General features: G+C 46.8%; 1 protein-coding gene across 3 annotated transcripts in view; it reads left to right on the top strand.

Annotated features, from left to right (window-relative positions):
* The first annotated feature begins 14,997 nt into the window (after positions 1 to 14,997).
* LOC147673477 (tudor and KH domain-containing protein-like) overlaps positions 14,998 to 24,947 on the top strand; it is a 619,192-nt gene continuing 609,242 nt past the window's right edge. Inside the window, exon 1 of one of the 3 annotated variants that reach the window (XM_086947328.1) lies at positions 14,998 to 15,083. The gene's annotated coding sequence lies outside the window, so the exon portion shown is untranslated. Of the gene's footprint in view, positions 15,121 to 24,947 lie in introns of all 3 variants that reach the window. The other 2 variants (XM_086947327.1, XM_086947329.1) reach the window with 2 other exon arrangements.

A 24,947-nucleotide genomic window follows, 5' to 3' on the forward strand; every position in this document is an offset into this window, starting at 1 on the left:
TCTCGCCTTCTCTACACCGCGGAGCTTTCTGTGTCAGTCCAGCCGCTTCTTTCTGTCTTCATTTACTGTCTCCTGCACAAAACGTCTTTCCTCTCATTGGCATTGCTTTTCTGCTCTTTTCAACCTTGGTGGTGCTAATAACTAAGATGGTTGGGGAGAGGGGGTGCGTGAGGAGCACGGCATGCATTTTTTCCCCTTTGAGAGCAAAACCTCTGTGCTGACACTGTGTATGCAACGCATGTTATTTCTAAAGACATTATCAGCCGTAAGCTAACGAATGCTTCCTCGTACTCATACACTCGCGTCCAGGATTCTCGCCTTCTCTACACCGCGGAGCTTTCTGTGTCAGTCCAGCCGCTTCTTTCTGTCTTCATTTACTGTCTCCTGCACAAAACGGCTTTCCTCTCATTGGCATTGCTTTTCTGCTCTTTTCAACCTTGGTGGTGCTAATAACTAAGATGGTTGGGGAGAGGGGGTGCGTGAGGAGCACGGCATGCATTTTTTCCCCTTTGAGAGCAAAACCTCTGTGCTGACACTGTGTATGCAACGCATGTTATTCCTAAAGACATTATCAGCCGTAAGCTAACGAATGCCAGCGTAAAGTAAACGCCTCCCTTGTGTGTTCTGTTCACAGTAATCTCTGTTGTATTGATGTAAATATTTAAATAATGGAGAGGGAAGGAAGTCCTAGCCCTACCCCCCAACCACCCCTCCCCCCGCCCCACCCCCGAAGAGCATTTCTAGACTCAGCCCGCCTAACACTAATGCGCCTTTAATTAATCCAACTCAGTTGTAAATTATATAAAATCTACTTCAAATCCTGCCCAAATCGCACTATTTGCATATTTATTGCCTAATGGGGGTAGAAACTTTAGTTATAGTGAGTGAATGGTAAAAAAAAATGCATGATTGACCTAATACTGGCGGGCATTTTACTCTCAATAGGTAGGATATTTTACATTATACACCACTACCTGTAAACAAATGTGACAGAAAGGTAAAATAAAGTCACGTTCCAATTAGGAAAAACATTAGCTGTGTGCAGCCAAAAATCAGTGTAGGCAGGACCTAGGTCACATACTTAAATCTTAGGCTGAACATGTCATCAAGACTCTGTTTTCCCAGTTATGGCCTTTTTTTTTACCAGTACTAACGTTCAGATGTATTAGTGCAACCGGCTTACTAGTATCAAATCCCAAGAGTGGAAAAAGTGTTCGGGTGACAAGGAGTCACAAAGGAGCTACTCTGCTATAAAACTCACCCACCCTCACCCTCACTCACCCTCAACCCCTCACTCACCCTCAACACCTCACAATGACTCACACTCACCCTCACCCTCACACACCGTCACACACCCTCTGCATAACAACACCTCTCACACCCTCACTCACCCTCACACACACTCACACTCACGCAACGTCACACACCCGAAGCCTCACACCCCCTCACTCACACTCACCCTCACACCCCCTAACCCGCACACCGCCTAACGCTCACACCCCCTAACGCTCACACCCCCTAACCCTCACCCCCTAACCCTCACCCCCTAACCCTCACCCCCTCACTCTCACCCCACACCCTCACCCCCTCACTCTCACCCCACACCCTCACCCCCTCACCCTCACCCTCCACCCTCACTCACCTTCAACCCCTCACCCTCAACCCTTCGCCCTCAACCCTTCGCCCTCAACCTCTCACTCACCCTCAACACCTCAGCCTCACCCTCACTCACCCTCAACCCCTCACACTCACCCTCACCCTCACTCACCCTCACCCACACTCACCCTCCCTCAACCCCTCACCCTCACTCACCCTCAACCCCTCACCCTCACCCTCAAACCTTCACCCTCAACCCCTCACTCACCCTCACTCTCACTCACCCTCACTCAGCCTCAACTAATCTCACTCACCCTCAACCCCTCACCCTAACTCACCCTCACCCTCACTCACCCTCAACACCTCACTCAACCTCACCCTCAACACCTCACCCTCAACCTCAACCCCTCACCCTCACTCACCCTCACTCACCCTCACTCTCACTCACCCTCACTCACCCTCACTCTCACTCACCCTCAACCCCTCACCCTCACTCACCCTCAACCCCTCACTCACCCTCAACCCCTCACCCTCACTCACCCTCACCCACCCTCAACCCCTCACCCTCACACAGTGCAATAGGTCTCAGACCATTTCAGTTAGAGCTTTAAGAAATGTTTATGGCTTTTTTTATTTGTAATTCTTTAGCATTGGCTACAGGAAACAAAAATGCTAAACATTTACAAAAAAAAACCCATAAACAATTCTAAAAGCACTAACTCTAATGGTGCGAGACCTATTGCATTTCCAATGCTTGTTTTTATTTCATATCATTTTATTGAGATAAGAAAAAAATAAAAATAACAACAAGGGAGAACGAAAAGAACAGAAAGCATACAGGTACATCGAGGCAAAAAATGAGTGACATACATAAATAATTCCATCAAAATCATACCAAATATGAGCAGGGTATAACACAATTACATAAACTACGTAATAAAGCATATCAAAAATCCAAATATGACAATCAGATCAGCAACTGTCGTGCAAACATATATGATTGCAATACAACGAGCAAATCCAGAGCCTTGGTCTTACAGTATCTGCACATGTTCCACAGTTTCGAGTGTCAGTTGAGAGTAGCATCATATGAGGGGATGAGTTGCCCTGGGACCCCAACCAAATCTATGGGGAGTTGATACAATTGCCTACAGTATCTTACGGAGGGTCAAATGAAAATGAGGATGCATCAAGAGACTTCCAAAGCTTCTTATGAGAGGGGCGCCATGGAGAGGTATGCTGGGCAGGATTATCCGCTCCTCTCAGAAAGGATAAACATTCTTGCCACATCTTGAAAGCCGTCTTCCACTTACATAACACTACCTTACAGGCCAGGGTGAGCATTAGATCAAGCAGTTGGCGGTCATTATCATTGACTAGATTTGGATCTAGTACTCCCAGGAGAACATAAACAAATTCCCTTGCAGGCTTGATGTGGAGAATATATTCTATGCAATCAAAAACTTTTCCCCAGTATTTTCTCAAGGAAGGGCAGTTAAAAAGCATATGGGCCAGATCCCCCACATCTGAGTCACAATTCCAACACTTAGGGCTATCTCTTAGTTGAAGTCTAAAAAGTTTATCTGGCGTCCAATATGTTCTGTTGAGTAACATATATTTGGTTTGTGATAATATTGGAGAAACTTTGTTCAAGAAAGCAATAGTATGGATTGTGTCCCACTCAAATGTTATACCTGTTGAATTGGGTTCTGCTTCCCATCGTATCTCATTACGTCTGTGAATTTTCCCAGGTAGAGGGAGGAGAAGTTTATATATTCTCGAGACAAAATGTCCCGCGGCCCTGATCCGTATTAAATGGGTCTTAAGCCATGGTTCGGAGTATTTCAAAGAGCGAGTGGAAAGAAGTACTTTCAATTTCAGGAAATCATAAAAGTCTATTGATTTAAGGTAGTGTATGGCCTGGAGCGAGGAGAACGGTGAGGGTGCAACCCATCGTAGAGGTCACTCACCAAATGAATACCTTTTTTTGACCAATATTCCCAATGGAGGGGTTCCCCGTCTATTTTAAAGGCCGGATTACGCCACAAGGCTACTGAGGTGGTGTTTTTAAACTTTAAACCAGTTTTGTGGGATTGCTCAAGCCTTAAAAGGGCATGTCTTGAGTTCAGTAAGATGTACTTCGAATGGGGATGGTGTGTAAGGTCCATGGTAATTAGAGCAGGGAGGAGTACCCTGCCAATGAGGGATCTTTCAATATCTAACCACAGCGGGGTGTATGCCGGATCTTCAACCAACCACTGTGCACCTTGCTTACAGAGGAACGCAGTTTGGTAATTTCTAAAGTTGGGAAGGCCCAGGCCGCCTTTTTCTTTCGCTAGTTGTAGCTTTTTCATTGATATCCTAGGCTTCTTCCCTTGCCATAAGAATGTACCAAAGAGTTTATCGACCTTGTGTAAGAAGTCATCTGAAAAGGTCATGTGTATCATACTAGCTAAATAGTTTACCAATGGAGTTACCATCATCTTCAGGGTTTCAGCCCTGCCCCACCAAGAGAGGTATTTGGGAGATCAGCTGTCGAGTAATTTGGAAATGTTCTTATGGAGTATTTTCTCATTAGTGCGCAATGTAGAGATTAGATCCTTGTCAAAGTCCAACCCCAAGTATTTGAAGCAGCCCGGCTGCCAAGTTAGACCAGAATTCCCCAGCACTTCCATATTCCCTTGATTATTTAATAGTTGAACTTCTGTTTTGTCCTTATTTAATTTATAGCCGGACACCTTTGAGAACTCCTCAATAGTAGTCATAATGGCCGGTATAGCCTCCTCCGCTCTTTCCGAAACAACTAAAACGTGGTCCGCATAGGCCGTTAGTTTGATGGTGCAGTCCTCAAAGGGGATTCCCGCGATGCCCTTAATACATCTTATGTGGTAAAGAAGTGGTTTGATAGCTAATAAGAATAATGATGGGGAGAGGGGGCATCCCTGCATGGTTCCCTGCTGCAATCGGAACGATGAGGAGAACGACCCTCCCGCCCTGACTCTAGCTGAGGGGCAAAAGTACAGGGACATAACCATCCTAGTGAAGGACGATCCTAGATTGAATTTATTCAGTACTGCCTCCAAATATGTCCAATCCACTTTGTCGAACGCCTTCTCGGCATCGAGTGTGATTGCTGCAGTAGGGGTGGCAATAAGTTTTGCTTTCTCAAGCACATGTGCTAATGTCCTGGACAGCCTATATATATTTCAAAAATCCTGCCTGGGAAGGGTGGATAAGTTTGGGCAGAACTTTCTGGAGGCGGTTGGCTAAAAGTGAGGCTAAGAGCTTACAATCCATATTAATAAGCGAGATCGGTCTATAATTTTTGGGGAGTGTTGGATCTTCCCCTCTTTCGGCAGGACAGGGATGATGGCTTCCGATAGTGTACCTTTCGTTTCCCCTGTATCATTGATTTCCTGAAACAGATGGAGTGGATGTGATATCAGAGAGGAGAAGCATTTATAGAACCTAGCAGTAAACCCATCGGGTCCGGGGGCCTTCCCACATTTTAGTGATTTTATGGCCTTTTCAACTTCCAGGATCGTGATTGGTCTTCAAGTGATAGGGAGGGTAGCTCGCATTTCTTTCAGTAATCATTAATTTTAGTGCCTTCGACATCCGCATTTTTGGCATATAGATTTTCATAAAAGTCTTTAAATATGTTTGCGATCTTGATAGGATCTGAGTAGGCCACTCCAGACTGATCTGTAATGGAATTTATCATATTTTTCTGTACTTTAAATGTGAGGTAGGCTGCCAAGCTTTTCCCAGCTCTGTTCGACTCACATAGTTTGAATCGTTTCCTCCTGTTTAGCCACACTCCTGCTCTCTCACTCACTATTTTGTTGTACTCATACTTTTTGTTGGCCAGTTTATTCAAAGTCTCATCTTTCCTGTCAAGCAGGTGTCTAGCTTCCGGGGTAGATATTTCCTGCCTTGTTGTGATGCTTATTCATAGCAGATTTAATTTTAATAATGACCCCTCTAGTGGTACTTTTTAATGCTTCCAAGCGAGTTAAGTCAGTGGTGTCCCCCCTATTGTTATGTTCCAAATACTCTTTAATAGCAGCTTTAATGGTGGACCGATGTTGTTCTTTTTCAAGTACCTCCTCATTGAGGCGCCAGAGGGATTGGCGGGTAGAATGTTTCACGTTGGAGATGGAAAGTGATATACAGGAGTGATCTGATAAAACCCTTGGTTCAATTGTCGCATCCTCTATTCTAGGGATGGCATTTTTTGTAATAAAGAGGTAGTCAATTCGGGAGAATGAGTCGTGTGGGGAGGAGTAAAATATGTATTCCCTCCCATCAGGGTTTTGCAATCACCATGAATCTACTAGGTGAAACCGATTACAAAGATTAGTGAAGGCTTTGTGTGACCTGTTACTACGGAATGAGCAACAGGAGTCTCTGTCAAGAGTTGTGTCAAAGGGCAGATTAAAATTCCCTGCAAGGACATGTACAGCCGAGTCAGGGATAGTGTCAATTTGCTTTGTGAGGTCTGACCAAAATTTTAAGTTGCATGTATTCGGAGCATAAACGTTTGTTACATAGAATTTGGTGTCGACCTTGAGTAACTTGGCTGTGACCCATCTCCCCCTTAGTGTCAGCCATAGAGGAAATAAAGTCAATATTGTACTTGTTGGCTATCAATGTTAAAACGCCATTTTTCTTTCCAACTGCTTCCGAACCTGTCACTTCAGTGTAGAATTTGTTCCTAAGTGTATGAAATTGTTTAGCGTCTAGTTTGGATTCCTGCAGTAGGACAATATCTCCCTTGTCTACGCATGTAGTCTAAGATTTTCTGACGTTTGACAGGCTGATTAAGTCCTTTAACATTAAGGGAGAGTATTTTCAGATTTCCTACTCTCGAAACCCCAAGGGGTGTATCAATTGTGGGTGAAGACATGTGCATATAGTGAAAGATCAAATGTTATCAGATAAACGGAGTAGCCGTATGGTCTGTAGACCTCCCAGACTGAAGTGCATCGGTGTGTATATAGTGAAAGTGTGGAGAGCAGCAGTCGAGCCAGCTGGGCCTGATGAACAATCGGGATAAGGACAGCACTTACTGCAGAGCAACCTATAGCAGCTCCAGAATATTGACAGTGTGAGCACCTTGACATTGATATGCAACAACTAAACAATACGTAGGTAAAAAACAAAAGAAGAAAGTCCAAACTCTTACCCCACCCCGTCCCCCCCTCCCTTCCTCCCCACCCCACCCCACCCAACCCTCCCCAAAGGTAGGTGATAGGCATGGTGACTAGGAAAAATAACAACGTTGTCCCTCCCATGGCCTTACACACAAATCACATTAAGAATTGGAACTAAGTTGAACATCTGATAACAGTAACTATTAGATGTATTGGAACATCTGAGAACAGTAGTTATTAGGTACAGTACATTCAAAGCCATTGTGCTTCACAGATCTATGGAACATAAGTATAGCAAAATATGGGTATAGAAAAACATGGCTCTCCTGGGCAGTTTGTCAACTTACAACAAAATCTCTATGACAAAACTCTACCCCAAGTCTCGTGTCCCGGTCATGAATGGATCCGTACCAAGAGTAGTAACTTATGCGCAGGGTGTGGAGTGAGCACCACAAATTATGGCGGTTGTAGCTTGCTTGCTAGGACGATTGTAGAGCAAGTGCAGTTTATCAACAACTGTTTGAAACCGGCTGAATTAATAAGGTTGAGTTTCACTGTTATTGTTAGCCTTGATAGCGGACTAGGATTCCGTGCCCTAGAACAGCATAGCTTCAAAAGGACAACATGGCGTCAGTGAGCAGGGTAACATCAGTACCGCAAGGTGACAAAGTAACTGACCTACCAATTGGACGGAAAGCAACACAAATTTTAACATATAGAGCATAGAAATCTTACTAACGTTACATGAAGGCATGAAAACACATCTCTATTCCAGTAAAGGATACTCATTTATAGCCAGAGGCAGCTGCAGCGTCCAGCGTTGTTGTGTCCATATCAAGTTCTTCTTGGCCGCTTAGAAGCCTTTTGAGTCTCAGCGGGTCCGTGAAGATCTGAGGAGAACCCTGAATAAGCACTCAGAACTTTGCTAGGCCTATGAATCCGAATTGGTAACCCAATGTTCGAAGCTGCGGGCGAAGAGCAAGAAAGGCCTTTTTTTTGTGATAATGCCTGGAACTCTGTGTGCCCTATCAAACTCGAGCTGCTGATGGAAGGTGAGATTGGCGGCCTGTGAGAAGCATGACTCCAAAAAGGATACACATAAACAATGAGCTTCCTCAGATCCCTCCGGTATGCCGAAAATGCGGAGATTTCCCCTCCGGTTCCGATCTTCCAACTCGGACAGTCTCCTTGTCGTTTGATCAGAGGCTATAGTAAGGCGCTTGAGAGCTCCGCAGGTCTTGACTTCTACATCTTCCAGTCGACTGATCCTCGATTCCGTTTCGGTAAGTCTAGAGTTAGTGTCTCGTATGTCCTGTCTGATGGCCACAATTTCTTCCATTGTAGATTTTGCTAGGTCCGGCACTTCCTCAAGTTTGTTCAGTGTAATGTCCATGGTGTCGCTAACATCTTTCTTGCCTTCGATGGGCGATACTGGGGTCGGAGGCTCAGCCTTGAGTCTCTTTAGATTCTTCGTTGTCTCTTTATCCCCCATGGTGCACTCGTCGGAGTTGTGAAAATTTCGTAGACTCTGTATGACTAGGCTCAGTCCGTTAGCACCTTTCAATTGCACCAGTAGGTTGTGTCGGGAGTTTGAAAGGAGCAGGTGCAAGAATCGCTACCACATTATTACCAGGATTCAGGAGTCATTAGTGGCCTCAATCCAAGGACCCAGCTAACCCAGAGTGAGATGCGCTATATCAGGCACATCGCACCACTATGAGCTATTTGTGTTGTGTTGTGCCCAATCACCATACATATCTTCAGTACTCGATTTGTTGATGGGCGTGTGGAAGTAGTCGTGATAGAGGTCGCGCTGACACATACAGACCTGATCGTTCGTTACGCACCCATGGTATTCTATGTTATGTCGTGCCCCTTTCTTGGATCAGTCGCTTACTTTTGTGTGCCCTTTTGATTTCTGTGTGCCAGCTGCTCAATAATCTCCCACTGGGCCTGCAGTACACTGTTGTAGGAAGGTGGATATCTGACTATGGTTGCCCCCAACTTTTTGCCTGGTGTTTTGCTGGTTTTTCGACTTAGTTGACCTGGGACCCTGCTATCCAGGGCCCCAGGCCTACTGCTCTCTCTGTAAAATGGATTCCATGTACCTTAGGTACATATCTAATTGGATACTGAGTCACCTTATCAGTCCCTGTACAGTGTACCTTAAGTACCCAGGGCATAGGTGTTCCCAGGGCCTACCAGGGGCTGCAGCATGTATTATGCCACCCCTGGCTGGCCATCCAAATCTGACACAACTGGCTGCACGACAGCTGGGACAAGGTGGTGTAATCACCCTTTGCTTTAGATATAGTATTCCTATATCTAACCCTAAAATGGACAAGTGTATTCCTATCAGTCACTCCTATGGCAGGCCTTATCAATCCTGAAGGCAGAGTGCTTGGAATTATGTGAGCTGGTGCTCTGGCATGAGCTGAGCCCGTTTGCAGCTTGCGGAACCAAGTCCTAATAGCTGTTCCATGATAACGCGTACCATATACTCTTAAGTGCATTATAATCCTCGCGGATATTTGCTATCTTTGGTATCGCTTTATCAAAACATGTCGAGTAAGGTGTCATACGAATTGGAATACTAACCCCTAGCCAATTTTGGCGACGGGTTAGCATTCCACCCTTCTAGAGGAACACGACATGTATGTAACTGTGAACCCCGGTTAAAGCTAACTCGAGCCTCAGCATCACAAAATGGATGCTGCCACCACAGACACAAGTCTGACCTCCTGCTGCTGGGAGTCCTTCCAGCGAGGAGAGCTTGGACAAAGGGTTTCCTGTCGGGGCGGTGCTAGCACCATCCCAGACAGGGTTTTGTGTATCCCAGGTAGGCAGGGCTGAGAGGAAGGGGACTGCAAGTGGCACCCCGGTGCTCACTGTGTATATGCCGGCTTAAACCGGTTCCAGGGGCACACCAGCCCCTGAGCTGGGGAAAGTCCGAACAAGGGAGAGGGGTGTAACCACCCCACTCCTGGTCCCACCCACGAACAGGACCTAGTCGCATGCCAGCCCCTTTTTTTTAGAATAAAGGTAGGAGCAGGCCCCCTTCCCAAATTAGATAATTCTGAATCTTGACTACTTTCCACGAAAGGACTCTTGACTATTTCTGAAGACTCTCCTTTGTGGCTAAGGAGTAGCCACCCTGCACCCGCAGGCACCATCTAAGCATCGCGGTTTGCTGTAAGTCCATCCTCCGGATCAAGACTGCCCAGCTCGACGAGACCCGGATTCCCTGGCATCTCTGACCTCTACCTGCATCATCAGCCCAGCTGAGATTCGTGGGTGTGACGAGACCTGAAGGGACCGGCCATCTTCAAAACTGCATGACGCTTAACCAGCACGACCGCCGAGGGATCCTCGAGTGAGTGCTTTGGGGTTTGAGAAGCCCTAACCCTGAGCAGCTCCAGCACCGAAGTCTAGCCCCCCAGCATCCACGAGATCTGCGTGGGGCCCTTCTGCTCTTTGCTGCTCACCGCGTTGTCCGGTCACTTGCCTGCTGGCTAGTGGCCCTCCTGACGACGAACCACGATGATTACACCGCTGGTCTGGTTGCTCCAGACTGGCCCTTGCTCCCTTCCAAGAGAGGAGCACCCCCGACCCTCCTGGTCCACTCCAGACGCCATCTTGACTCCACCGCGTGGGCTTGACTTTGCCAAGGTTTGTTGCCCCAATCCTGGGTCCAGCATCGCCGACAGCAGAAAGCTTTGTGGGACAGCTCGCACCTCCAGCCTGGTCGCCGACAATGCCTCCTGGTCCGAGGGACAGCAGAGTCCAGCGTCGCCCACTCACCTGGTCGAGGTGACTTCATCCGGTGCCATCCTGGTGCCCACCTAATCACTGGCTAGTGATTAAGAACTGAGTCCCCTCTGCTTTCAGGTCGTCTCCATCATCGATCCAGGCTTGGATCACTCCGGACATCTTCACTGGTCGCCTGCCAGCAACTTCTTCTTTCAGGCTCCATAGACTTCAACGAGGATTCCCGACGTCTTTTGAACCCTATGCAGCCGCAGCCGCAGCCCCTGGGCTAGGTAACCTGAGCATTTCGGTGCTCCAACGTAGGTTCACTATCTAAGTGTCCAGATCCTTTGTCGTTTTCAGTCTATCTAGTCGGATTCGTCCGATAACAGTAACTTTGTGAATACTAGCCTCCATAGACTTTGTCCCGCATCCCGCGTGAGAGTGCACACTCTGCACCCGATCTCCCTAGGCCTCCTGCTCCTAACCTTAGGGTTCAGTAGTGTAGTCCTAGCGATCCTGAAGCCTCTGGATCGTGTTACTTACCTGCTAGTATTTCGCATTCCACTTTTATTGTATATGGTTTTTCGTGCCCCTCGGGCATTTGTGTAAATTGTGCGACTTGAAGTATTTTCTTAAGAATTTTGTTGTGTGCTTAGCTCCCTGACTCATAAAGAGTTCAGGGTAGACTTGTTATAAATAAATATCCTTTTATTTTTCATAACAACTTGTGTGGTGTCCTTTCACTTTGTGTTCAAGGGGTATATGTGATGGTATAACAGCTGGCTTAACACGCCCTCTAGAGTTTAGCCTAAAGACTGCTCTTGTCCATGCTACTAGGATAGCTGGTCTATAAGGTTGACTTACAACCAATCATCAATAAGGGTCGTTTGGTATGATACACAGTGATCACTAGAAAAGTGAGCACTATATATCAGGCCAACTTCTCACAACTGTCACATATCGTGCTGTACCGTCCTTAGTGCAAGTTTCTTTTCAATTTAATTTGAGCACCCAATTCGCTTCCCCCAGACTCATGAGGATCTTAATTGGAAGGTTGTTCTTCCTGCGTGCACATTACAGTAAGCGCCACTATTCATGCTGATTTGTCTTTGCAACCCTTCCGCGTATTTATGATATGCAAGGATCAGCTGCAACGTGGCCTGGGGGCCTTGTTCTATCTCAGCACCCCCTTTTTGCAAGCACATTGCTGGTGAGCACATTGCTGGTGAGTCGGTTTTAATATGGCAAGTCCGCTTAAGGACTTTCTGTGATGGGCAGGTCACTGATTTCACTTAAGTCCGCTTAAGTCTGCTTTAGGTCTATCTGTGATGGGCAGGTCGCTGATTTCCGTTTAGTCAGTCGGTTTTAATATGAAGCTCAAACCACTCCCCCTGTAATGACTGGGTTGTTAGTTGCTATGAGCAAGTAAAAGTTGTGCGCCCGTCCGCCATTTTGATGAAGCAGATCCCTCACACTTAGTGGCAATGGGGCACCAGGGGTAGCAATGTTAAACAGCAATAGCAACGCCAAAACAAAGTCAATTATCTATACGAGGACAGAATGGGCCAGCCCGTGCTCATTATGGGTCGCGCATTGTCTAATTTTCAGATACGATCGGTCGCGCCCGCCATTTTGTGCGCGCCGCCTTGGTATCCATGATCCTGGTAGACAACACTGAGAGGCGGTGGGCAGCGCTGCGTACTCACCCAGGGGCCTCGGAAGCCCAGTTGTGTATGTTGCGTTGGTTGTGAGGCATAGATAGCAGCCTCGGGTTCGGTCGGTGCAGGAGCCGCTGGAACTCTGCACTCCCTTCATTATCGGCCGAGAACAGAGGTCAGAGCTCTCACATAATCCGCCGCTCACAAACCTCGCAGCTATCCGGGAATCAGCCACAGGTAGGGCTCCCACTTCCGATCAGCAGATCTGTCCCCAGATTCGTTTTCCGAGTGGTGGAAGTGTCCCAAAAATAGCATATAGTTGGCAGTCACAGGAGGAGAGAAACTTCATGCCACCATTTCTCCCGGCGTCCAAACCACGCCCCCGTCCTCCTTCTATTTTTTAATGTGAAACATGGTTGTGGTGTAGTCTGTTTGACCACCTACAACTCAGCTGGATGGGAAATGTTGCTGGGACTTCAACCCCCATCTTCAACCTCAGTGAATCCATACTTTGTTGGTCTTCTTAGCAGTCCAGTAACTTCAGGCATAAAGTTTTACCAAATGTCCCCCTCAAACTGAGAACTTTACAGCAGATAATCTTCAGTTGCGCCTGAATCTCCAAAGATCTACATGCACTTATGTTGGCATAATTCCATCAGAGAGCTTTTACTATTTATTTCCTCTGCATGAGTACCTCAGAGTAATACTCATTATTTCACCACCACCGGAACCCCTGTTTCTGCGGGTCACAGCAATTTTGAGCAGTGTTTAATTGGTAAAAGAATAAGTGCCAGGGCCAAAGTTTTGCTTAGAAACAAATGACCCGCGCTATTCAATACTGGTGTGCTGAGTACCAAGGATAAGTAGTCTCGATTCCACCTAATGTCTCTTTAAACAACCACAAGGTATCTCCTGGCCCTTTGTCTCACAGGTTCCTGCTTTATCCCTTTGCCACAGTTATTTCATCTTTCTCTTAGTCCTTCTTTACCCCGTGTGCTTTTTTCTCTCTCTTGTCCTGGTTCAAAGACTGAAGAAACAAAATAAATGTTTATTGGGCCCCATCTGCAACCACTGGCTCAAATCAAGCACTGATTACGGGGCCACAAAATCAATAGGGAATACAAGAGTTTGGCGTTCTTGTTGCTTTTACAGTCTATCATATATCATGTCTGCAAACTGCCTACACCTCATTCCATTGATCACAACCTCTTCTTTCCTTCAATCCAATACCTAATGTATTCGAGGTTGCCTCACCATCACACCAATGATAACCATGATGCTGGAAAGCAACTATTAATTATGCGATCTAACTCGTGATTTATTGAATTTACCACAAAAGAAACTGACATTAACGCATGGAATGCTTCTGTTGAGAGCACATGACCAACTAACCACCAGATTAGCCAGTAACCTTGGGTCTGGAGTAGCGTACTACTTGCACTAAAGTACTTCAACACCTCATAAGGGGTAGTAAGCTTATTATAAATACAATTACAATTCAAAACAAAATAATGCAAAAGATGACAGTCATTAAACAGCTCCGCATTTAAGATGACAGTCATTGAACAGCTAGCTCCTTGTTTAACTGCTCCACGTGACATGGCCTCCTTTCTTCCACCTTCCTATGCATTCCACGACAAAATGTTTTCTCATTCCAGAATTGGATGCACTTGGTATAGGTACATTTGTCATGACACCCTGTCACCTGCTTTTTTGTGCATTCTCAGAACAGGTCTGCCATGACCAATAATATTTATTTTTTGAGTGAAATGTTTTGTTAAGTATGTCTTATATTCTCCAGCTCACACAATACAAACTAGCAAGTATTTTATAAGTGGCTAAGGTACTAACATTAGGCTGAAACATCAGTTTTGTTTTGAGTTAAATTCCTTCAACCTTCACTTGCTCTCCAGTGTATGTTTTAATTTGTCTGATGTTGCTCTCAGTTACTCATGCCACCATACATGCCAATATTTTAGAAGAGGAAAGTGGGAGATTTAAACAAAATTATTGGGAAAGTGTATTTCCCTCATTGACTTCTATTGAAGTAGAGGCCATTTCAGGCTGAAGACAGACAAAATAAAGCCATTTTTGTCTTTAAAAAATTAAGATCCCCCGCCTGAATCGGATCAATTGGAATGTTTGCTACGCACCGACTATCGGAGAACTTTACTTATGTACAGTTTCTCTCCTAGCTACTCCTAATTTCCGTTTAAAAACAAACATTTCTTCTCGGTTGCATGATCTCTAATGTTTCCTTGATGTGATTTTTGGTAACGGTTCTTTTGGAAAGCGCTCTGTTGACCACAGGCCAAGGCCGTGCTATATCATACATGCTAACAAACCTGTCAGACAGGAGATGCCTGATTTTTTTTTTAACCCCAAAAATACTTTATTTTACCTGTCTCTCTCCTAAAATAATTGCATTTGCTTTAATGTATGTCATAGGGAAAATAAAGTCCCCCATTTTTTTTTCAAAGTCTCCCTCTTCATAGTCCTAAATGTTGGTATTTTTGCTTTATAAAATCACTAAAATAAATAAATACATTCACCAGCTCCACCTGATGGCATACCTCAAACTGCCAATAACGTGCGAATTGTCCGGAAGGGGAATAAACTCTCGTGCCTTATATTGCCGTTAACCATTTGGATTCACGAGCTCACGCGCTCCCCGCCATCTGCTATTGGTTAACTCTTTCATGCGCCGAGATCTAGTAGCTCAACCGTGCATACCCGATTGGCTGCAACGGAGGGTTCCAGCCTGATTAGCTATTGGTTACGATGCCGCAACGGCTGCACGCTGCGGTGCTGTTCAGCGCTGCTTCTGATTGGCTGATGTCGGAAACTGGAAAGGGTTTGGGAGGGCTGTGATTGGAGCTAACGAGGGATGCTCTGAACGGAGTCGGTGAGGAGACAGACGCAGGTGAGGAGTGAGAATGGAAGGAGCGTTACTGTGGAAGGTAGTCGACCCCTAGACATTTCGTCCAATCTTCCTGCCCCCTTAATCCTCCAGAACCTCACCCACCTAACTGGGCTTCGCCGCACGAGGTTTGCCAGAGACTTCCAATACACACCCGGAACCGACCTACTGCCTTTTAGGATTTTAGGCCGGGGTTCCCAAGAGGGTCCCACAGCCGAATCCTCTCTCCGTGCTGCAGAGGCAAAGGGGTTCGCTCTGTAGGACGCGGTTAAAAAGATTAAGAGCCTGCCGTCTTATCTTTTCAGTGTCCAGTCAGACCCCTGTGCTCCGTAACTCCAGGCTGCGTTGTCTGTCTAGTTACAGAGTTGCCACCTTTACCATAGAAAAATACCGGCTGTTTTTTTTTCCCTAAATACTGCTAAGGCCAGGACATGATACTTAAATATAACTTGGTATACAATTGTAATCTTTTTTTAAAACAGCCTTTTGTCTTTAATGATCATTAAGGCAGCAAAAGAACACATTTTAAAGAGCGTTCATAAGTGTCCTGTTTAAACAGTGTGCTGATAAGGGGATAATGTACTAGCTTTACGTGATTTTCCTAATTTTTGTACAGGCTGGGACACTAAAATACTGGCCGTGTATGTAAAGAAACGGGCAGGTGGCAACCCTAGTTACTGTGTCTGTCAAAACGCACCTTGCTTCGAATAAGGAAACTTCTGCTGAACCTGCAGATTGTTCTTAACCAGCCCAGGTTTTAGCAGAGCTTTAATTTTAACAAGATAGTGTTTTTATCAACCTTATTTTCTTAGTGCAGCTTAGACTGGAACAGTCCCACTTTCCCTGCCAAAACTCCTCCAAACAGGCCTGTGACCTTGTCGGGAACGTTAATTACTTGAAAGGCAAGGAAGAGACCCGTGCAAAATGAGTGGTGGTGGCCGTTTAAGTGAAGCATTCGTCTTATTTTCTGAGAAGTTTGATATAACTCATCTCACTTCTACCATTTTTCCCCCAGTGGCCCTCCAAACCGGTCCAAGGCCAGGAGGGAATACAGCCAAAATCAGTTGTGATGGCTCTTTAAAGTGAGGCTTTTATGTTTTAACGAACTGGAAGTAAAATACCTCAGTGAAGGTAGCTTCTCTGAAATCAAAGTACAGACATTTTGGTAATCTGTAATTGGGAGCCAGCTTGACTCCAGCTCAATAATGTCAGAACTAGAAATGCATTAATACATACTAGAAATTACTACACACTAGAAATACACTTTTAACTGGTGTACTATTTTATCACTTCTGTGCTACAGCAGCCTCTGCAACTGCTCTTTATAGTAAAAAATGTATCCTTCATTTACAGATTCGAAATTGAAACTAAAGTGAAGGGGATATATAAAATTGCAACTCAATATTTAAGAACCAGAAATTAGGGTTATGTTTGTGTATGTTTATGCTCCACATAACTTGCAAAAGGGGTTGATTCGTTATTTACTGCTTAAACTCCTCTACTGTATATTCAGTATTTCTGGGTGACCACTGTCTACCTGCTGTGTGATTCCAAACTCGAAATGCTAGCAGAGATATTATAGCTGAGACGTACATTGAAATTGCAGAGAATACATTTGCCACTTAGCCAACTACTACCCCCCACCTCCCCGTCAACTACTGAGCCCTTATTTAAATTTATTTAAATGTCTTGGCTGTTTGCACTTAAGCTTTAATAACTTTCTTCTCAAAAGGTATTGAGGACAAATTTGGGTCCTGTTCTCCATGTGTTGAAGATATAAAATGCACCCAGGATTTGTGGGTTTCTTTGGAGGGAACCAAGAAAATTAAATTAGCAGGTATAGTGTTAGACCTAGGGTATCCTAGACTACATAGGGTAGCCTGGCACAGTAGAGGAAACAGCTAAACTCTAAGGCGTTGGTTAAGTGCTTACAGGACCCACTTACAGTAACTCAATGAATGACCACTAAAAATAAAAGACGCTACACCAGTTTAGAAAAATACTAGTACCTTTTATAAAAATTCTCTTTTGTTCTCTTTTTAGGCAAAAGCAGTACACATATATTGCAGCACAGTTTTCATATATATCACATCAATTCAATACTTTTCTCAATCAGTGTAAATGAATCAAAGGCACTTCACATTTGAGGTAAATCACTATCACGTTCATAGAATGATTCTTCACTTAAATGTTACAGAAGGGAAAATTCACTATATAGGTTCAAAGGGCTGCTTTACAGAAACCTGGCATGTACATTACCCATCTGTACTCAGAGCCCCGGTCAAGCTTGTCAGACTTCTACCCCCAGCAGCGCTGTTCTCAGAGCCCTCAGCCAACTAAAAAGCTAAACAGGAGACAAGATGAATTAATAAGGTTTCCTTTTGTTTACTTGATGGCTACACCGCTCTGGTAGTGAGTCTAACTCCAGGTGATTAATTGCCTGCAGAGGTCCTGTCAGGGAGCTCTAAACATTACTGATACTCTCTGGCCCAGCTTCTAAAATACTGGCGCAAGCACATGAACCTAGCGGTTCGTGTCCCTTCTCACTCCCTCCCTTCGTGTACTCGTGTCTATAGTCAGAGGGTAGGTAGTCAAATTTCCACGATGTTTATACTGGAGGACTCGGCACTTCGTAGCTGCGTTCGTTATTGCTGCCACAGAAAGCTACTGTTTGGCGGCACAGCCGCCTCCCGCTCCCCCACTTCCCGGCTTACTTTATTTGAAGGCAATCTGGCTGGCGTTGCCTCCTTCTGGCGCTGGCGATGGGGCCTCTATGAAGTCGGGGTGGGGAGACGGGAAAGCTTACGCCAGTCCGGGGCGCTCCACCGACGAGTCCGTGGCGGCGCTTCTGCCTCCTTCCGTGTTACTTCAGGCTGGAGCTCCGCCTCGGGCGCACCTCCGGTGACGCGGCCGGGTCCTTCCTGCTGTCGGACTCCGCCTCGGGCACACCTCCTCTGACGCGCCGGGTCCTTCCTCCTGGCTCCGGACTCCGCCTCACCTCCAACGACGCTTCCTCCCGTTCACACACGGGTCAACTGGGCACTTCACACGCGTGTGGGACAGGCTTGGCTGACGGCGCTTCGCACAGGTAGGAGCCACAGCCGATTTCGCCGCCTATTTCCACCGCGTGAGAGCTGGTCACGAGTGTATGAATGGTATTGTCGTTACTCCTCGGCCAGTAAGCACAACTCAAGTCCGACGTCCACTTGGTCCGCCCACAGCCTTCAGGGCAGATGTGCAGGTAGCTCACAAGAGTCGCTTGGCTGCAGTTAACGAGGGTCTTCTCACAACACGACCCGGTTCTTTACAAACTGGTCACGCTTTATGGATGACGTGACAGTGGGGTTTGGTCAGCCTGAAAGGGGGCACTTCCCAATAACGCAACAGCCGGCCCACAGGTCGATCTGGTCACCACTGGTGCGCAATCCTCCTCCACAAGTCTCCTCTCTCCTCACTGGTCACTCCTGAGACTGCCCAAAATGGCTGCTGGTCACTGGCCTTTTATAGAGTGGCCTGAGACCTCTGGAAGCCACTAGATGTTTCTGGAACCTTCCTCATGTTAGTCTATGGGCCTGTTCTCCAGGAATGTCTGTTATGGCAGTTGGTGGACACCATTTTAGGATCATGAGTGTCCCTAGATTTTCCAGGAGTTAAACTAGGCCTCACAGAGTATGAGGGAAGAATGGCGTCATAGTCAAGGAACATCTAGCCCCCCCCTGACAGCACTGAAAAAATCCTGGTGGACATAAAAAATAAAAATAGAAACACTGGGAGGCTAAGGGGGACAAAAATAAATAATGTTGGTTAGAGTATCCCCAGATGCAGACAGGTCTAACATATAGTAACTTGTTTTCTTTATCTGTTGCAAAGATGTGTTTAACAGTTTTTCCCCTCTAAGAAAGACATCAGTAAAAGGCTTCCTGTGTTAAGATCACCCTTGTACCAACATTCAGAAACAGGCAAAGCTGTGAAAAAATGACCACATTATTTGCAGTTTTCTAAGTGGTAGTTAGTTTTTAGGTCAAGACTGGCGTAGGCTGTGCACATGCGCATTCTCGCCAGCGAGTCTTAATGACTGAGTAGCGAGGGTAAACCCTGCCCCTCTTCTCCATTGGCTGGCCTCCTAAACGGCGGCCAGCCATTGGAGAAGAGGTCTCTGTGTCGTCATTCTCTCGCTCTAAGCCCCGTCTTTTTCGTGTTGGGGGGGGGTGTTTCTTTTTGTTTTGTTCTACATGTGGTGTTGTCAGTGAAAAACACGCCCCCCAGTCTGAAAAGGACAGGGCTTACAGACCGTGTGAGCCGTCCTCCCTGCTGTCCCTGCCCGAGCCCGGCCAGGGGGAGGGGAGGGAAGGGGGGGGGGCGGACGCTCCTTCTTGTCCCTGTTGTGGCTTTTGCATCTTCAAGCACCAGGAAGAGGGTCACGTCAAGGTTTACTCGTGGTCCTATGAGAGAACGAGCAGAAAGTCCATAATATTAAACAAACCGAGCTCTTGCCATGCGTTTATTTAAAGCGCAGCCTCAGAATTCTAAACAATGCGTCAAAGAGCAGTTTAAATAGCCAGTTTACACAAAGGCCACCAGAAAGGCTCCGCAGCCGGAAACCACATACTCCCTCAGATCCGGAGGAGCAGGCCGCAGCCAGGGGCTCCTTGGCGACACTGAGTGCACCTAGCAAGAGGGCTTCTTAGACCGCCACTTTTAGGAAACATGTTTATCCAATTGTGCAGCATGAACCTACCCAAAACGGTGAGTAATCGCTACCAAGTAACAAAAGTGCTTCGTACAATGACAAAGATAGGATGGCTGCGTGCGAGCCGCTGGATGCAGTAAAACGGGTTCCTCGCAAAGCATGGGGTACTTTTAAATTCTTGTTGGAAATCTCACTGAAACTCTGTAAGCAAAAGTACAGGTGCGTCTTTCAAGTATCCGTCTTTAGCGCGTGGCGTCAGTTGGTATTTGTTATTATCTGACAAAGTGTATTGTTTTTTATTTTGCTGGTCTGTGGTGAGTGTTCCATGCACTCTCTGCCTGTCCCGTGAAACCTCGCTGCACCATGTTACCCCCGAGTTCTCGCCTCGCCCCTCCCCACACTACCATCACGCAGCCTAGTCCTAGCAGTGTGCCATGCAGCTTACTGTCTTGAATTTACTTTCTATGTCCTCGCTGTGGGCCTCTGTCCGATCCCACCAGGAGGTCCCCCACGTTTGCCTGGGGTAAAGGTCTCAGGACTCTCGCAGTTGGCACCGCCTTATCAAGCAGGGATCCACCGCTCCAGGATTACCCTCTGGGCCGTGCACCTTCACCCGCAGCAACAGGGTGGTCTGTCCTTGGTGGCGCCCTTCGCAGGCCTCCCTTCGTGACTATTACTTCTAGGCTGTTTGCTGAGGGTGATTAACATAAATTCTTTAATGTGTACAAAGTGCTCGCAGACACCCCCCCCCCCTTTCCCTGAGCCTCGCCCGCGCTAGTGCCTGTTGAGTACACATCTCTATGTGATCTTGGGCGTGCGCAGCGGGGGTGGCTGATGAGCCCTCCGTGCCTTGGTCTGGAGATCTGTGTGTGTGGGGGGGGGGGGAGGAGGGGTGAAGCCCCACACTGCCTCCTCATAGCGCCTCCCAGGTGAAAACTTGCCTTCCAGCCGCTCTGCATTCTGTTCTGCGTAGACATGTGACTGCCGGACGGACAGGCTCAGATATTCCTGCTCTAGAGTTTATTACACTCCCTGGGACTCTGGGCCTCTTGAAGCCTCACACTCCCTCCTTGTTTAACACTGGACTTCTAGCCGCTCTGAGTTCTGTGTAGACAGGTTCAGACATTCCTGTCCGGCTCTGGAGCTCATCCCCCCCCCCCCCCCCCTTCTCTTGACGCCCCACACTGCCTCCTCACACCGCCTCCTGGTTTGACACTGGACTTCTAGCCGCTCTGAGTTCTGTGTAGACATGTGACTGCTGGGTCGAACAGGGTCAGACATGTCTGCCCGGCTTTGGAGCTCATTACACACTCTCCAGGACTCTTTAAGCCCCACACTGCCTCCTCATAGCGCCTCCCGGTTGAACACTGGACTCCTAGCCGGTCTGGGTTCTGGGTAAACATGTGACTGTAGGGGCGGACAGGGTCAGACATGTCTGCCCGGCTTTGGAGCTCATTACACACTCTCCAGGACTCTTTAAGCCCCACACTGCCTCCTCATAGCGCCTCCCGGTTGAACACTGGACTCCTAGCCGGTCTGGGTTCTGGGTAAACATGTGACTGTAGGGGCGGACAGGCTCACAAGTTCCTGCCCGGACTTGGAGCTCATTACACCCCCCCAGGGACTGCGGGCCTCTTGAAGCTCCACACTACCTCCTCATAGCGCCTCCAGGTTGGACGCTGGACTTCTAGCCGCTGTAGGTACTGTGTAAACATGTGACTACCGGGGGCTGAGACATTTCTGCTCGGTTCTAGACCTCATTACACCCCCGCTGCCCCCCCACCCCCCACCAAACTTTGACGCCCCATTGAGTACTTTATTGATTCCGGATAGATCACACCCAAAGTAGATTTTTCAAAAGAGTTTTATTTGTGAACAGTGTCCACTTTTCAGGATTCACTGTATCAATCACTTAAGCCTACACGTGTTTCATCACAGCATGTGGCTGTGACTCATCAGGGCTGATCAAATGATCGTGACTCGTGGTCGGGGAGCCGGTGATAATTCCAACCCGGTCCTAGTCGGGTAGTTAATTGGCACAGATGATTGCTACGTGTGCCGTCAGAAGATACATTCAGTTGGGAAATGTTCTCAATTCAAATTCAGGCCGTGTGCAGCCCGGGTTCAGCTTGTAGAGCTTCTGTCTCCGAATTGGTTCCCGCATTCGGAGACAGAAGCTCTACAAGCTGAACCCGGGCTGCACACGGCCTGAATTTGAATTGAGAACATTTCCCAACTGAATTTATCTTCTGACGGCACACGTAGCAATCGTCTGTGCCAATTAACTACCCGACTAGGACCGGGTTGGAATTATCACCGGCTCCCCGACCACGAGTCACGATCATTTGATCAGCCCTGATGAGTCACAGCCACATGCTGTGATGAAACACGTGTAGGCTTAAGTGATTGATACAGTGAATCCTGAAAAGTGGACACTGTTCACAAATAAAACTCTTTTGAAAAATCTACTTTGGGTGTGATCTATCCGGAATCAATAAAGTACTCAATGAGGAATATATTTTGAATAAATATAGTGTGCTCTGGTTTTCTGCCAAATCAACATAAGAGGGGTGGTTTCACCACTTCTCTTTACAAAGGTTAAGGTTTTCCTCTGACCAAGAAGCACCTACCTAGATACAGCAAGAACTCAAATCTATACCGTTAGAAGTCGAGCGCCTAATCATTCTGAACACTTAAAAAACCGACCCACAGATATAACCAAACTTTGACGCCCCACACTGCCTCCTCACACTGCCTCCTGGTTTGACACTGGACGTTCTACGAAATAGTACTATTAAAGTACCACCACATAATCGGTTTACGTAAGTTCAATGGCAAAGGAACCGGATATTTACATTTGTATCTTATAATAGTGCACCCTTCATTTGCAGTGCCGCTATTGTGAAAAGGACATGCTTGTTTTAGTCTTCAAAGGACTTAATTTCTTTGTCATTTAGTAGCCAATTAGAGGGCCGTCTAACGTGCTGCTTAGCCATTTTTGAAGTCTACACGAGTGATTAAGAGCCATGCGAATATTGGCATATCTCCCTTCGATTCTGGTTACAGTTGGGTGGTTAATTTAGTTTTTGGGGCGTTTATTTCACATATACATCGCTGAAACTGACCGTGCTAAATATCCTATCTGAAAACACACGTTCTGCAGAGAATGAATTGAAAAGAAAGCAAGAAATCTTAAATATTACATTTTCTGTTTTTATTACAAAATGCCAGCTGGTTAAAAATACATTGGGAAGTCTTTGGTTGGGTTATTTCTCGAATACAAGTCGCAGGTAAACACACACCGGTTTGACACTAAACTTTAAAGGCACCGTAGGTGTTCCTTTATTAGTTGTGCCTGTATTTGGTGTATTTATTTCTAACTTTTCTGAAAATTGGCTTATTGAAATATATAGCTTGCTTGTCGACCTAGAGGGACCACACTCAGCTGCAGTTTCCGGGTTCGTGAATATTAGTACTTCGGTCTGCCTCCTACGTCTCCACCCCAGCAGTCATTTCACAGCAGCCATTGTCTGCTGGGGCGTCATCTCATGCATTTCGCAGCATTGGCCCACCTCGGAGGCAGCATGGCGGAAGGTAACATCAGGGAATTGGTTGGCTCGGCCACTTCTGCTGTTTATGAATTGTAGCCTGCAATATCGGGAAAGGAGCATTTGTGATGTGGAGTACCTGCTTGCACAAGCCCATGCGTTTGAACTCCGGTAGGGCCTAGCCAGACTTTCATCATTAGGAGGACGATAAAATTAGTAATCTGAGGTGTGAACTAATGCGTAAAGACCATTCCGTTTCTACCATAACCTCTAAATAATCACCACTATTATCAGTTCAGTGCACTGGTCCAGTCCGCCTGAACAATTACTGTGCCAGGGCAAAGCATACTTACTTAACACACTACATCGAGTAGCGGAAACGTGCAATTCTATAGCAGTGCGCGTGCACCGGAAGTTGTGATCTCAGGGGCGGGCTTCGTCTCCGATGCGTGAGTTCGCGCTAACACCGGCTGCTGTAGCGTCATCCCATGCATTGCGCAGCATCGGCGCACCTCGGAGACAGCTTGGAGGAAGGTAACATCAGGGAATGGGTTGGCTCGGACACTTCTGCTGTTTATGGATTGTAGCCTGCAATAATGGCGGTGAAGTTCTTCAAGAAGAGCAAATAGGAATGAGAGGCTCCGATGGATTGGTGAAGGGGGAGTAGGGGCAAAAGGCTTTGGCATCTGTTCTTCCCAACATTTTATTTTAACATCTGACATGTTGCCTACTCAAATAATGAACTGGCCATGTTTCTTACTAGTTTCTGCGAGTAATACTTGGCTGGGTGTATTAGCTGTCAAACCAATCATTATGTTTGCCGTAGCTTTTATGCTAGTAGGGACTGCTAGCTCCTGTTACTGCGCCGAAAGTGTACGTGGACTAGCTCATCTTTGATTAATATTCCCAGAACTCTAGTGATGGGGGCAGGCAAACTATGCTCACCTCTTTAAGATTTAGCCTGTGCTTTTCCATGATTGCACCTACTGTAAGGTGGGCCTGTGTTACACCACGAGGGGAATTGGCTTGTTGGCTTAATTGCACCCCTCCCGTGCCCAGCCTGTCACTTCAATCCCCTTGTTTTCTGTGGTGTACCATGATACACGGATGCCCTCGGACCCCAAGAGACCGCTGCTGACCGTGTGTCATGAAAGGGATGGTGAAGCTCTCCGATGTTGCGCAAGGCTGACAGGATGTTGGGAGGAACTGGGAGTGAGAGGAAGTGTGACTCCGGGAAGTGCATGTCCCACTGGGAGGAAAATGCCTGTGTCTGTTGCAGCCTGCAGCACTTCCTGATCTTGGGAACTCGCGCTGCGCAGAGCTCTCAAGATCTGGGGAAAGGAAAAAATGCAGTCTGCCATCTGCATTTTATGTGGCTAGAGACGCATATGTTTCCCTTTGCTGGCTTAAGGAAACACATGTTGACTGCTTGTTTAGGTCTCGGCTCTGTGTGTGATTCTGTGTGTGTGTGTGGCTCTGTGTGTGTGGCTCTGTGTGTGTGGCTCTGTGTGTGTGGCTCTGTGTGTGTGGCTCTGTGTGTGTGGCTCTGTGTGTGTGGCTCTGTGTGTGTGGCTCTGTGTGTGTGGCTCTGTGTGTGTGGCTCTGTGTGTGTGGCTCTGTGTGTGTGGC

This window comes from Lissotriton vulgaris, chromosome 12 (assembly GCF_964263255.1).
Source record: "Lissotriton vulgaris chromosome 12, aLisVul1.2, whole genome shotgun sequence".
Taxonomy (NCBI): domain Eukaryota; kingdom Metazoa; phylum Chordata; class Amphibia; order Caudata; family Salamandridae; genus Lissotriton; species Lissotriton vulgaris.